The 14,952-nt window shown below is 36.4% G+C and overlaps 1 long non-coding RNA gene across 1 annotated transcript; it reads left to right on the top strand.

Moving 5' to 3' along the window:
* The first annotated feature begins 670 nt into the window (after positions 1–670).
* Positions 671–4,576, top strand: LOC132007434 (uncharacterized). Its single transcript, XR_009401354.1, has 2 exons — positions 671–735; positions 4,507–4,576. It is a non-coding gene; the product is annotated as an uncharacterized LOC132007434 (long non-coding RNA).
* Positions 4,577–14,952: the final 10,376 nt, after the last annotated feature.

The following is a 14,952-nucleotide window of genomic DNA, read 5'->3' as shown; positions in this document are numbered from 1 at the left end:
TCCTTTTAGGAACCATTGATGAAATTACAGAATCTAAGGGCTGACAGCAACCTTGAGGTTACCTGGTCCTGTGTTTCCCAAATTTCAATCATTCTTGTAAATTCTTCATGATTTTGCGATATCTACTTATCACCACTTAATATGCATAATAAGATGTGTCTTTTTCTTTAATCTATTTTAATTTAATTGTATGTAATGTTATTTTAACTTCTTTTAAAAGGAAATATTTTATTGCTATATGTTTGGAAGGCAAGTACATCTGGCATAAAGGGATGATAATTGCAAAGTATATATATTATAAATAATATTTTGTTCATTAGTTATTAAAACAAAAATTATCTATAAATTTCCCCCAATTTTTTTTTGTTTTTTTAAGGTTTTATTTATTTATTTGAAAGAGACAGAGATAGTGAGAGAGAGCACAAGCAGAAAAGAGAGGGAAAAACAGGCTCTGCAGGGAGCCCAAAACGGAGCTCGATCCTAAGACCCTGGGATCATGACCTGAGCCAAAGGCAGATGCTTAACTGACTGAGCCACCCAGGTGCCCCTCCCAATATTATTTTGTATGCCACTTGTGACAAATGGATGCAGTTATATATCTGTTTTGTATCCACAGAGTATTTTAGAAAAGAACTTCTCTTATCCTGAAAGATCGACTCCTGTCTGAGATCCCACAGCCAGGCAGTGGCAAAAATGAAACTGACCTGGGTACAGGAATACCACTGTCTTAGAAAGGTAACTCCTTTTTTGTATACTCATGGAGATAAGACCCATAGTAAATGACCCTTTGAAAGAAGAGCTATTACTTTAGACTTAATAGATTGTCACTTAACTTTTCCTTCCTGAATTTACTGGCACATTTAAACCTACAGCCCCAGTTATAAGAGATGGCTAATTTAACAGTCAAAGAAAGAAATTGAAATTTGGAAAAGGACATCATCAGAGTGGGACACGGAAAAAAATCTTGATATAGATGGATTTATATGTGCAAAGCCTCAATCTCTACAGACCGAAGGGAAAGTTAGACACTGATCACATCTCTTAACAGTTGCATAAATCTTGGGGGCCCATGAAAAAGACAGCAAAGCAGCCAACTAGGACAGGAACACCAGGTTTAACTATAAATCTTAGTGACTGGAGAGGAGTTTGGGGTATAAATGTAAAAAGAAGCTACTGTCAAAGATTTTGCCAAATCAGCCATTTCCAGGGTGTGTTTCCCTGGATTTAGGAAATAGCCCAATTCTATATACTTTTCTCCATTTTTATCTCTAGACATAAGCAGAGAAGACTGGTGCTCAACATGTTTCAAAACTAAGTTTTACATCAACGTGATTAGAAGTAGCAAAAGTCCCCAACTAAAAATGGCATTAATTTATTAGCTTAATTAGCTTTATTAGCTATTACTTATAGATGAACATTAGTCACAATCTAGCAAATTTGCAATAAATGATTCCAAATGACTTTAACTAGAAATGTGGAATTATAGAAGGCCTGGAGGACTACTCAGTATAACCATCTCAAATAATTGGATGAGTAAACAAAGCCCAGAGAGTGATAGAATTTCCCTATAGTAACATATAGTAACATAGCAAGTTGACCTCAGAACTGCAGTTAGAACCCGGGTGTCCTGACTGCCAGTATGATCTTATTTTTAAATACTATATTCTGTTCAGACTTCAGCTTTCCTCTCTCTCTCGCTTCCCATTCCCACCCTTGCTTTAGAACACTTCTGCTCTTACAAGTACAGGGTATTTTTTGACTGAGTAGTCTCTCTTTATTTTTTTTTCCTTTTTTTAAAAAAAATTTTTAATTTATTTTCAACATAACAGTATCATTATTTTTTCACTACACCCAGTGCTCCATGCAATCCGTGCCCTCTATAATACCCACCACCTGGTACCCCGACCTCCCACCCCCCTGCCACTTCAAACCCCTCAGATTGTTTTTCAGAGTAGTCTCTCTTTTAAAACTAACATTTTAGTGATCCATTTTGGAAGTTAAGGTTATTTTTTATTCAAAATAAAACTCAATTCCTAGGTAAATGAAATTCATTTTGTTTTTGCCCAGTCAAGACTTTAGATTTTGGCCCTGTTCCATCATACCAACATGAATCTAAACCAGGCTAAGTGGGTAATTTGACTCTAACTCAGATTTGACCCCTGTCTCTTTCATGCACCTGGCTTCATTTATCTTGGTACTTTTCAGTGTGTTTACACTGCCTGCACAAGCTAGATTTTCTAAAGCCCCCTGCTCTTCATGACCTTTATTTCCCCATATCTGCAGTTTTTTCTTAAAATGTTTTCAAACTGTCCATCTTTTGCCCAGAAACTTCCTTCAGAGACAGAGAACAAGCTTTTGTAGGAAGAACTGTTCTTTGCAAATGCTTTAGTATACTACTGAGCTAGTATCATTCTTGGCAAATTCCCCTCATGTCCAAGAAACACTAATAAAATTTACAAAATATGAAAGCTGAAAAAAATCAGGGTAAAGTAACAGAAACTCATCTCCCTTTGGAGAAAAAAAAGAACAGTGGGGGGTGGGAGGTGTTTGAACATTAGTAGATTTAGGCCAAATTGCCTATTTTCCTTAATAGACAAGTATATTACATTTCATGAAATGGAAGTCATTCTTGGTCACTCTCCTATCCAATTGTGTTCTGGAGTGGAAGAATCACAGAAATATTGTTTCAAAAATGATTTGGGCAGTTGGATCCCTTTCTACCTCTAAGTTTCAGCCTTTAAATTTTTGCTAGCTATTTGCTTAATTTCTCTAAATATCTAAGAGGTTTGCTTATTTATTAGTTTATTTATTTATGTTTTTTGGAGGGGCTTCTATATAATAAGTTAGTTTTTTTTGCTACATCATCTCTTAGTTCTCATATATGCTCTTCAACCAGAAAGCACATATGGTCCCTGTTTGCGGATGTTCAAAAGGTGTTTTTCTCTTTCAGAAAAATCCAAAATATTATGCAACCAGAGTCTCAGCTTCTTTCTGCTTGATCCATTTCACGGTTGTTCCCCTGCTGATGATCCATCAGCATTCCATGTTTGTCTAGTTATATATTGAGTGGGTGACGGCAGAGGAATTTTTTTTTAATTGGTTTGTTCTCCTTAAAAATTACAGTTTTAAAGCACAATATCAAATTGTTCTGGAAATACTCGTTCAAATCAATTGTTGCAGAATCAAGTTGTATTGTGAAATATCCAGCTTCCCTCTCCACATACTCACAAATGTACATGTCTTACCATAGATTTGTTGGTTTTGCTGGATAAAATTAAAGGAACCAACAGATGTAATATAAGGCAAATAATAAAATTATAGTTTCCACATTTGTGACCTAAATTACAATTCTCTTAAAAGCCAACCCCTTCATTTAGCACGTGATAGAGTACAGTATTATAAACAGGCAGGCACCTATGTATAAAACTTTTGTGGGCTAAAGCCTCTGCCTTCGGCTCAGGTCAAGATCTCAGGCTCCTGGGATCAAGCCCCACTCCCCACATGGGGCTCTCTGCTCAGCAGGGAGCCTGCTTCCTCCTCTCTCTCTGCCTGCCTCTCTGCCTACTTGTGATCTCTGTCTGTCAAATAAATACATTAAAACTTAAAAAAAAAAACCAACTCTTGTTGGTATGAAAGCATGTTTTATAAGAAATTTTTAACATGGTTATTTTAATGGATTATTAAAATCTATAGATTATACATAATTTATGTTACATAGTAGGCTTTCACTAACATGTTACTTTTAAAAATAATATTTATTATAGATATATTAAAACAAAATAGAACAGCATGATGAATCCTAATGTACCTAATGTATGCCAGCTTTAATAACTAAGAATATATTGCCAATCTTGTTGCATTTATCTGCCTTCCCTCACAATTTTTATTAAAGAATTTTAAAGCAAATCCCAGATACAATGTCATTTCATCTTTCAATGCTTTGGTAAAGCATTGGTTACCTTAGTAATAAAAAAAAAAAAGCATTGGTTAATTTGGTTAGAGGTTGAGGATAATTCGTTTCTACATTACTACTATACACATAACTTTTTTTAGTGGACTTGCTAGCTTGCAAGAGACAGACCCACAGAAAACTGGGAAGCCTGAAATCTCATTCCTACTCTGTCAACATCCAATTGTGTGATTCCTTTAGGATCTTAGCTTCTCTTTCATCAAATAAGAGTGTTAGATACGATCCCTAGGACCTTATTAATCTCTGAGATTCTGGAAATAACTGGCAAAAATGATTAAGTTTATAATCTATGTTTTATTATTCCTCTAGTAGGTAGGTGTGGAGAAAAGAAGATTAGAACCTGGTATTTTTAACACTAACTGCATTAAGAATTTGAATTTGAGGTAGACACTTAAAGATTAGTGAAATAAGTTTTAAAATATAATTATTTCTATCTTCTGAGGAAATATTTCTTGTAACTGCCTACACAGAAATCTTATAATTATTTGAAAACAATAATAACATGGTTTAATCATTCTACCTTCCTTCTTTTAAAGAGCTGGTAATGGTGTGACAGAAGTGCTCCTAAAGCCTGTGGCGCCCTCTTCTGACATCTCAGCCAACATAGTAAGTCATAGCTTTTTTTCTAAATGACCCTTGGTCTTTATTTAGGTTTTCTCCTGTTACATTTCAGTCCTGAAATATCATGCAAAAATTCACACAGAACTGGTGAAATACATAGGTCCCATGAAAGAAATCTAGCTATAGTTCAATGGTTAATACTTTACATATTCTTATAGGTTTCCATTTTGAAATTTGAGAATTACTCTAGAGGAGAAAATGTGATACCTGAAATTTGAAATGTGATAGAAGTCTCACTGAAACAACACACCTATGTAAGAAAACCTTATGAAAAGAGGGAATAAGCCTATTCTGATGAAATATCTGAATTATAAAAATATTTTGTATTGAAATTCAAACTTCATGCCATTAACTATGTGCCTTAAAGCAGAGAAGCAAGATGGGCTGTTCTGCACAACATACTCTGCACTTTAAAATAACTCTCTGGATCTCTATTTAAAGACAGATGTTCTCTTTCAAAACTTGTAGTGTTTTATTTTACCCTGCTTTACTTTCCACAAATGCTAGTTTCCTCTCCTATCCCTCACACCTATTGCTCAAGGAGGCTTTCTACAAAATATCCTTCTTTATCTTTGGCATTCATCCAAGCAACTGTCATCCCCATTATTTTTAGGCCCATCACAAATCTTATCTGGTCAAGGAAATCTTTCTTGAATGTGCTACTTCACATGACCCTTTTTCTCCTCTCAATTCCTATATCTAGAATTTACCATTAAAAAGTCCATTATACTATAAGATGAGACTGACTCCACAAACTATGGTTTGACAAAAATTAAAATATCTCATTATAATAGTCACTTTATATTCTCTGTTCTCTGATTGTTAGCATGCTTGATTTATGATTTGTCCTCTAATTTGTAATTTAAACTTTAGAAATATAGAAGCATACTAATCTGAAATTTCCTTGCAGGACTGGGCTTATCCACTATTTTCTTGAAAGTCCCAAGGTCTCCTGCTGTTGGGTTTTCTGTGATAAAATATAGATTGGATTAGGAACTGAGATTTGTGGGTTAAACAGAACTCACTCAACTAGCCAAAGTAACTAGTTCCCTGACCATCTGAAAGACCCTAGAGGACCCACACCCAAGGACACACTCACAGACCACTGGATGCAATAAGACTCCCAGGGACACTTGACCATGAAATCCGCGAGGGATGGGTCAGTGTCTGAGAGCCCCGATCTGTTTCGGGAGTCCCTTAATATAGAATTTTACAGTCCATTACATCAGAGCCCTCACTTTTCTAGCCAGTAATTTCAAAGCATTACAGTAAGGCCTACACATAGGTAGCCAATCCTTTAAAACCAACCATACATTCCGGCCAGTCACCGTTCAGGTAGTGTACAGTAGAGGGTACGTGTTGAATTGCATGTTTCTAACCTTTATCTGTATACGGGCTGAACCTCACGTCTCCAGCTAGCGTACATGCTGAACCGTACGTCTCCGGCCTTGGTACGGGTTGCGTCTCTGGCCTTGGTACGGGAAGCAACCCTTATCAATTTTACTTAGTAGTAGGGGAAATTCTTAACAGGGGAAGGGTATAACTTTATTTGATTACACAGCGAACGAGGGTTTAAGCAATTTTTCATTTCTTAGCAAAGCATTAGAAGCATTATTATACAGAAGCCAGAAACAGCTGGGTTAAACACAGATTTTTCCTATTCGTTATCCTGTTATGCTGCTTGCTGACTCCCTTATCTATGGTCAGCTGGCCACAGTTTCTTAGTTAGCATAAGCTGGTTATAAAAAGAATGTTAAAACTTATAGGCTATACTATAGTTCTGACCTGGGGTCCTTCACATCTATATTAGATGGGTACCATTTACATGCCCCAGCAGTCTTTTGCTGGCTGCTTTCAAAATTCACAATAAAACAGCCATTACTTTAAGCTACATGTTTGTTTTATATTAAAATTCCCCATAAAAGCAAGCATTAAAATCACTATAGAAGAGAAGTGTTGCATTTCCCTTTTTAAAAAGATTTTATTTATTTATTTGGCACAGAGAGAGAAATCACAAGTAGGGAGAGAAAGAGGCAGGGAGAAGCAGTCTTATGTGGGGCTCAATCCCAGGACTCTGATATCATGACCTGAGCTGAAGGCATAGGCTTAATCCACCGAGACACTCAGGCATCCCAGAGTGTAGCAATTCTTGAAAGCTGTTTGGATTTGCAGAAAGAGCCACTTTATTGGATTTTTGCACTAAAGCCAACAGAATCTTTCACCAAGTTGTTTGGCAAGATTAAGGAAATGAAAAGTGAATTGAGGTAAATCGGAGGAGGAGATGAACCATGAGAGACTGTGGACTCTGAGGAACAAACTGAGGGTTTTGGAGGGGGAGGGGGTTGGTGGGATGGGTGAGCCTGGTGTTGGGTATTGCATGGAGCACTGGGTGTGGTGCATAAACAATGAATCTTGGAAATTGGGAAAAAAAGATTAATTGGGATTGGCAGGGTAGATTCAAATAGAGAGTGCAAAGCAGAGAATTTTTTTAAATATGGCAAAATATTAATTTATAGTAACATGTAATGCAGGATGGGAAAGTTCTTGCTATGCATCTTCAGTATTTGTGGCAAATTTACCTTTGGTATTCTGACCATGATTTCTCCCTTTGCTGTTAAAATGGTAAAAGAATTGTTCAGAGACACTGCACTTCTATGCAAATTAGAAACTATGACAGCAGATGAAATATTTTGCATTTGGGAAGAAATAAATATGAGCAAACTCTATTTTGAATTGATCACTGATGCCTGTAAAAAAAAAAAAAAAAGTTTGTATATTTGGCATCTATATGTTACAGCATAATGCTTGGGGGATATATTTTGAAAGTATCCTTTGCTCTCCCTAGAATAGTTCTTTTATTTAGTCTACCACCAGGACACAACTGCCTCAGTTCCATGCAAGAAGGAGTTCTTGCTCTGTGACATGCTTTTTGAAAATCTTGCCTTCTACTCATCTATGTTGGTGCCCTGTTTCTTTTTCTCAGATGATCTGCATCATTTCTTTTATGTTCTCTTCAGCACCTCTCTTCATTACTTCAGGCAAATGAACTTTTTGCAAAGTCCAGGGATCAAGCCTCTCTCACAGCTCATCCTCCACATTCTTTTCCAGGGTATCTAAGGTATAACAGGAAAAAAAGACTGGTAAAGAGAGGAGAAGTGAGTGTGGTGGTCGGGGGAGACAAACCATGAGAGACTGTGGACTCTGAAAAACAAACACAGGGCTTTGGAGGAGAGGTGGGTGGGGTGTTGGGAGAGTCTGGAGGTGGGTATTAAGGAGGGCATGTATTGCATGGAGCACTGGGTGTGGTGCATAAACAGTGAATCTTGGAACACTGAAAAAAATAAAATTAAATTTAAGAACAAAACAAAACAAAAAGAATGCACCAAACTAAAACAAAACAAACAAAAAAAAACAAGACTTAAGTATCAACTTACTAATTTATGGGGGTGGCATTTCCTTAGGCATAAAAAAAGTCTAGGGGATATTTAATATATTTAGTGGATTAAGTTAACACCTATAAACCATTGGTCATGAGACTATAACAGTTTTCATTCATTCATCTGGTCATGCTTACATTCATTATTAAAAACATATTTGGGGGGCACTTAAAATAAGCGAGCTAGTGATCTGAGTGGTGATAATACAGTAGTGAACAAACTATGAATCCTACTATTATGGATTTACAGTTTATTGGGGGAAAGTATATATTTTTTAAATAAAAAAATGAATACAGGGCGCCTGGGTGGCTCAGTGGGTTAAGCCGCTGCCTTCGGCTCAGGTCATGATCTCAGAGTCCTGGGATCGAGTCCCGCATCGGGCTCTCTGCTCAGTAGAGAGCCTGCTTCCCTCTCTCTCTCTGCCTGCCTCTCCATCTACTTGTGATTTCTCTCTGTCAAATAAATAAATAAAATCTTAAAAAAAAATGAATACATAAATGAAAACTATGGTAAATAATTTTTTAAAGTTATGAGAAAAACTGTTGTAATGGGTGGGGCTACTCTGGACTGGGTAATCAGAGGAGTACTCTTAAAGAAATGGCATAAATCATATCTGAAGAATGATAAAGATCTAGACACATGGTAGGGGTAGGGGTAGGGATCAAGCACATTACAGAAGGAAATAGTATTCCAGGGCCTTGATGTGGGAACAAGCTTGGCCATGGTGAAATAGGGAGAAAGTTGCACAATAAGAGCAGGGGAAGTTTTGTGAAAAAAAGGAGAATTCATTCCTTTTCTCTCACAGTTGAGTTGGAACATCTCATTTCATATCTTCTGTCCTTGGCTTGGCCTGATACGTACACCATCAGATTCCCTGTTTCTCAGGCCTTTGGACTCAGACTGAATGACATTACTGATAGGATTAGGAATCTGAGAGTGAGAATGGGAAATGTCTTGTGACATCAATTTTAACCTGTGAGACAGACAAGCTTGAAATCCTATAGATGAACCTAAATGTGTGTGAATGAAGTCAGGGCTGTGGTACAGGTTATAGAGTTACAGTTGGTGTTGAAATATGGTCATGGATAAGGCCACTTTCCCATTACCAAAAGAGAGATGAAGTTTAAAGAGAACAACATTTGACACTTGGAATTAAGCTAATTATTTGGGCCTATTGTTAATTATCCTTATGGTAATTATTTGTCAGTATTTAATATAATTCACTTTTAGCTGATGTCAAGCAAGGAGAAGGAAAAAATGTAGCTGTCCACATGACATTAAAGTTTCAATTCATGAATAAAAAATAAGTCAATAAAAAATTCCAAACATCCAGATATTATCTAAGCAAAACATATCATATATCATGTAAGCAAAAATAAAAATGTTTATGTTTTCTATCAAGTTGCTTTTGTGTTCCATGCACACAGCCTAATGTGCATTTCATATTGAACATTTCTTTTACTTATTAAGAATTTTAATAAATTATTTGATGTATTTTTTAATTATCTCAGAATTATTATTTTCAAAGCTCTCACTTTTCCCCATTACAACTAATCAAAAATTTATCTCCAAGTGACAAGGGAGTGTGGGTGATGAATCCCAAAACTAGAAAAGAATAAAATACGTATTTTCAGATGGAAACTAAATACAAATTCACCAGAAAAAGTAAGGTCTTGGAAATGACAAGTTTAATGGCTTCAGTTCACTCCCTGGAAAGTCATTAGGTAATTATTAAGGATTTTATTTATTTACTTGACAGAGAGAGAGTACAAGCAAGGGGAGCAGCCCGCAGAGGGAGAAAAAGACTCCTAATGGAGCAGGAGGCCCGACATGAGACTAGATCCAAGAACTCTGGGATCATTATATGAGCCAAAGGCAGACGCTTAACTGATTGAGCCACCCAGGCACCCCATCATTATGTAATTAAAAGACAACAGATACTCATTCAAAGGCTTAACAAATTATAGTCAAGTCACACTGATTTCACTTTTTTATGATTAAGTAGGAGATCTAGAGATAAAAAAAATACAGGACATATACTCAAAATATATTGGTTTCAGTAAACCTTTGAATGAGTCAAATTTACCTATGAACAGGGACGCCTGGGTGGCTCAGTTGGTTGGGCGGCTGCCTTCAGCTCAGGTCATTATCCCAGTGTCCTGGGATCGAGTCCCACATCAGGCTCCTTGCTCAGCGGGGAGCCTGCTTCTCCCTCTGCCTCTGCCTGCCATTTTGTCTGCCTGTGCTCACGTACTCTCTCTCTAACAAATAAATAAATAAAATTTATTAAAAAATATTTATCTATGAACATGTGGTTAAAACACATTAGACATTTCAGAACTACTCAGACATTTTTATTCACTGCCACATTTGTAAGTCAGATGTGTTGTGGAACACCTGAGAAGAAGGGGAGAGAGGAAACAATGCACTGTATAAAGAATAACTTCAAATGTGTTTATATGTTGGTAGTGTTAAAACACATGCACACACACACACACACACACACACACACACTCCCACAGACTGCACACAACCACACATTCAGAATACATCAAAAGGAGAGGACGCCTGGGTGGCTTAGTCTCTTAAGTTTCTGCCTTCAGCTCAGGTACTAATCTCAGGGTCCTGGGAGCTGGATCCCAGCTCCATCTTGGATCGTCTCCACTTTGAATCAAGTCTCCATCTTGCTTCCTGTTCAATGGGGAGTCTGCTTCTCTTTCATCCTCTGCACTTCCCCCTCCCCTCCTTATGCTCTTTCTCTCTCAAATAAATATATATATATATATGTATATATATATATATATATAAATAAATCTTTTAAAAAATAAGAATATATCAAAAGGAAAAATAAAATTAGCACTTTTAAGCAACTTGTAAATATGTAGAGTCTAAGTAATTTGAGATTTTCAGTGGGTTCTGTAGAACTATTTGCCAGTAAGGAAGACTGTGAGAATTGATTAGTAAAAAATATAATAAGATCAGTTTTTCCCATGTTAGCAAACTTATCTCCTAAAGAATTACATATTATTTTTATTGTTACAGTATTTCAATTTTTATTTCTATTTTGAGTTCATTATTTTAATTTAATTCCTATCACCTATTTAATACATTCCATCACTCACCTCCCCTCTGGTAGCCATCAGTTTGTTTTCTATAGTTATGAGTCTGTTTCTTGGTTTGCCTCTGTTCTATTTTTCCTTTGCTCATTTGTTTCTTAAATTTCACATGAGTGAAATCATATGGCATTTGTCTATTTGTCTTTCTCTGACTTATTTCACTTTATTAGCATTATGGACCCATCCATGTTGTAAATAACAAGGTTTCATTTTTATGGGTGAATAATATTCCTCACGCACGTGTGTGTGTGTGTGTGTGTGTGTGTGCGCGCACGCGCACATGCATGTGTGTGTGAGAGAGAGAGAGTGTGTGTGTATCTTCTTTATCCATTCATTTACTGATGGACATGGGCTGCTTCCACAATTTGGCTATTGTAGATAATGCTGCTATAAACATCAGGGTGCATATATCCCTTTAAATGTGTGTTTTGTATTTTTCTAAATATCCTGTAGTGTGATTACTGGATCACAGGGTAATTCTATTTTTGATATTTTAAGGAACTTCCATACTGTTTTCTACAGTGGCCACACTGACATAGGGTAATTTTATTTATTTTTTTAAAGCTTTTATTTATTTATTTGGAGAGATATTGAGGGAAAACATGGGAAGAAGGGGCAGAGGAAGAAAGAGACTCCTTGCTCAGCAGGGAGCCTGATGTGGGACTCAATACCAGGACCCTAGGATCAAGACTTGAGCCAAGGCAGATACTTAACCGACTGACACCCAGACACCCTGACATATGGTAATTTTAAAGTAGGATATGAAACCAACCAATTTTTAGCTTTGTTTCACCACTTGCCTCCCTCCCTTGCCCAGTGATTTTATGGTAGAAAATACTTCTCAATGCCAAGGTCAGGCAAATATCAACATATCATTTCTTCTACTGCATAAGAGTTTCACATTTAAACATTTAATGCATTGACTTACCTGGAATTTGTATGTCTTTTTATTCCTTCCACAAACTTAATAGTGAAACTGAACCACATATATAACAATATTTTGACCAAGGAGAGATTTTGTAGCAGGAAGTTCAACAACTAAACTCATGTTGGTCAGGTTATTAAACTGTTGCTCTTAAATATTTCCTTTCAGTGAAGCAAATCACATAAACACTTAAATGAGAGATGTGCATTTTTGCCATACAGTTTTCTCCTGGTTTTTCAGTAATTTGATAAATAAAGAATGACATACTGTATTTTATAACTATGTAGAAGTTGACACTGACAGACACATTATATTGAAAAATATGGTGGTATAAAATGGTGGTTTTGATAACAATATACAAAACTCATAGTAAAAATAAATACATTTTACTCTCAAATATATTTTTTATTTCTAAAAATATAATTTTAAATAATATTTCAACTAAATAAGAAAATTTTGAACCCCTTGTGATCTCTGATCATGTCTGACTTATTTTATAACCCTAACCTCATGACATACAATAGGCACTCAGTAAATTTTAACTTAATGAGATTCATGGATAATTTACACAAGGAAATAATCACAATGCTTTTATAATTAGAACGTACTAATAAAATAAGACTTGCAAGTTGATAAATCCATATGGGGAGATCTATTTATTTAACTATTAATATTGTGAATAATTTTTTTGTATATTCAATTTATTAAATTCCAGTTAGTTAACCAGTGTAATATTAACTTCAGATATAGAATTTAGTGATTCATTTACATGCAAACACAGTGCTCATCACAATAAATACCCTTTTCTTAAAAAAATGTTGACTTTATTTTTTCAGTATTCCAAAATTCACTGTATATGTACCACACCCAATGCTCCATGCAATATTTGCCTTCCTTATTACCCAACACCAGGCTCACCCACCCCCCCACCCTCAGTTGTTTCTCAGAGTCCACAGTCTCTCATAGTTCATGTCCCCTTCTGATTTCCCCCCAATTCACTTCTCCTTTCCTTCTCCTAATGTCCTCCATGATATTCCTTATGTTCCACAAGTAAGTAAAGCCATATGATAATTGACTTTCTCTGCTTGACTTATTTCACTCAGCATAATTTCCTCCAGGCCTGTCCATGTTGATACAAAAGTTGTATCATCCTTTCTGACAGCTGTGTAGTATTCCATTTATATATGGACCATACCTCCTTTATCCATTCGTCTGTTGAAGTACATCTTGGCTCTTTCCACAGTTTGGCGATTGTGGCCATTGCTGCTAGGAACATTGGGTACAGATAGCCCTTCTTTCCACTGAATCTGTATCTTTGGGGTAAATACCCAGAAGTGCAATTGCTGGGTCATAGGGTAGCTCTATTTTTAATTTTTTGAGGATGTCCACACTGTTTTCCAAAATGGATGCACCAACTTGCATTCCCACCAACAGTGTAAGAGGGTTCCCCTTTCTCCATATCCTATCCAACATTTGTTGTTTCCTGTCCTGTTAATCTATGCCATTCTAATTGGTCTAAAGTGAGGTGGTATCTCAATGCAGTTTTGATTTGAATTTCCCAGATGGCTAATGATGATGAACATTTTCTCATGTGTCTGCTAACAATTTGTATGTCTTCTTTGGAGAAGTGTCTGTTCATGTCTTATGCCCATTTTCTGACATGATTATCTGTTTTTTTTTGCAGTTTGAGGAGTTCTTTATAGATCTTGGATATCAGCCCTTTGTCTACAGTGTCATTTGCAAATATCTTCTCCCATTTCCTGGGCTCCCTCTTTGTTTTGTTGACTGTTTCCTTTGCTGTACAGAGGCTTTTCATCCTGATGAGGTCCCAAAAGTTCATTTTTACTTTTGTTTCCCTTGCCTTTAGAGCTGTCTTTTTTTTTTTTTTTAGATTTTATTTATTCATTTGACAGAGATTACAAGTAGGCAGAGAGGCAGGCAGAGAGAAAGAGGAGGAAGCAGGCTCCCCGCTGAGCAGAGAGCCCGATGCGGGACTCGAACCCAGGACCCTGAGATCATGACCTGAGTCGAAGGCAGTGGCTTAACCCACTGAGCCACCCAGGCGCCCTGGAGTTGAATCTTAAAAGAAGTTGCTGTGTCCGATGTCGAAGAGGTTACTGCCTATGTTCTCCTCTAGGATCTTGATAGACTCCTGTCTCACATTGAGTTCTTTCTTCCATTTTGCATTTATCTTTGTGTATGGTGTAAGAAAATGAACAAGTTTCATTCTCCTATACAGAGCTGTCCAATTTTCCCAGCATCACTTATTGAAGAGACAGTCTTTTTTTCACAGGATATTTTTTCCTGCTTTGTTGAAGATTATTTTACCATAGAGTTGAGAGTCCATATCTGGGTTCTCTATTCTGTTTCATTGTTCCATGTCTGTTTTTGTGCCAGTACCATGTTGTCTTGGTGACCACAGCTTTGTAATAAAACTTACAACCAGACAATGTGATGACCCCAGTTTTGTTTTTCTTTTTCAACATTTCCATAGCAATTTGGTGTCTTTTCTAATTCCATAAAAATTTTAGGATTGTTTTTTCCAGCACTTTGGAAAATGCCAGTAAAATTTTGATTGAGATGGCATTGAAAGTATAGATTGTTCTGGGCAGTATAGACATTTTGATAATGTTTATTCTTCCGATCCATGAGCATGGAATGCTTTTCCATCTTTTTGTGTCTTCTTCAATTTCTTTGATGAGTGTTCTGTCGTTCCTTGAGTACAGATCCTTTATCTCTTTAGTTAGGTTTATTTCTAGGCATCTTATGGTTCTTGGTGCCATAGTAAATGGAATTGATTCTCTAATTTCCCTTTCTATAATTTCATTGTTAGAGTATAAGAAGGCAACTCACTTCTGTGCATTGATTTTGTATCCCAGCACA

Source organism: Mustela nigripes, chromosome X, assembly GCF_022355385.1.
Source record: "Mustela nigripes isolate SB6536 chromosome X, MUSNIG.SB6536, whole genome shotgun sequence".
NCBI lineage: Eukaryota > Metazoa > Chordata > Mammalia > Carnivora > Mustelidae > Mustela > Mustela nigripes.
Note: the sequence above shows the minus strand (reverse complement) of the source record. Positions and strands in the feature narration are given on the sequence as shown.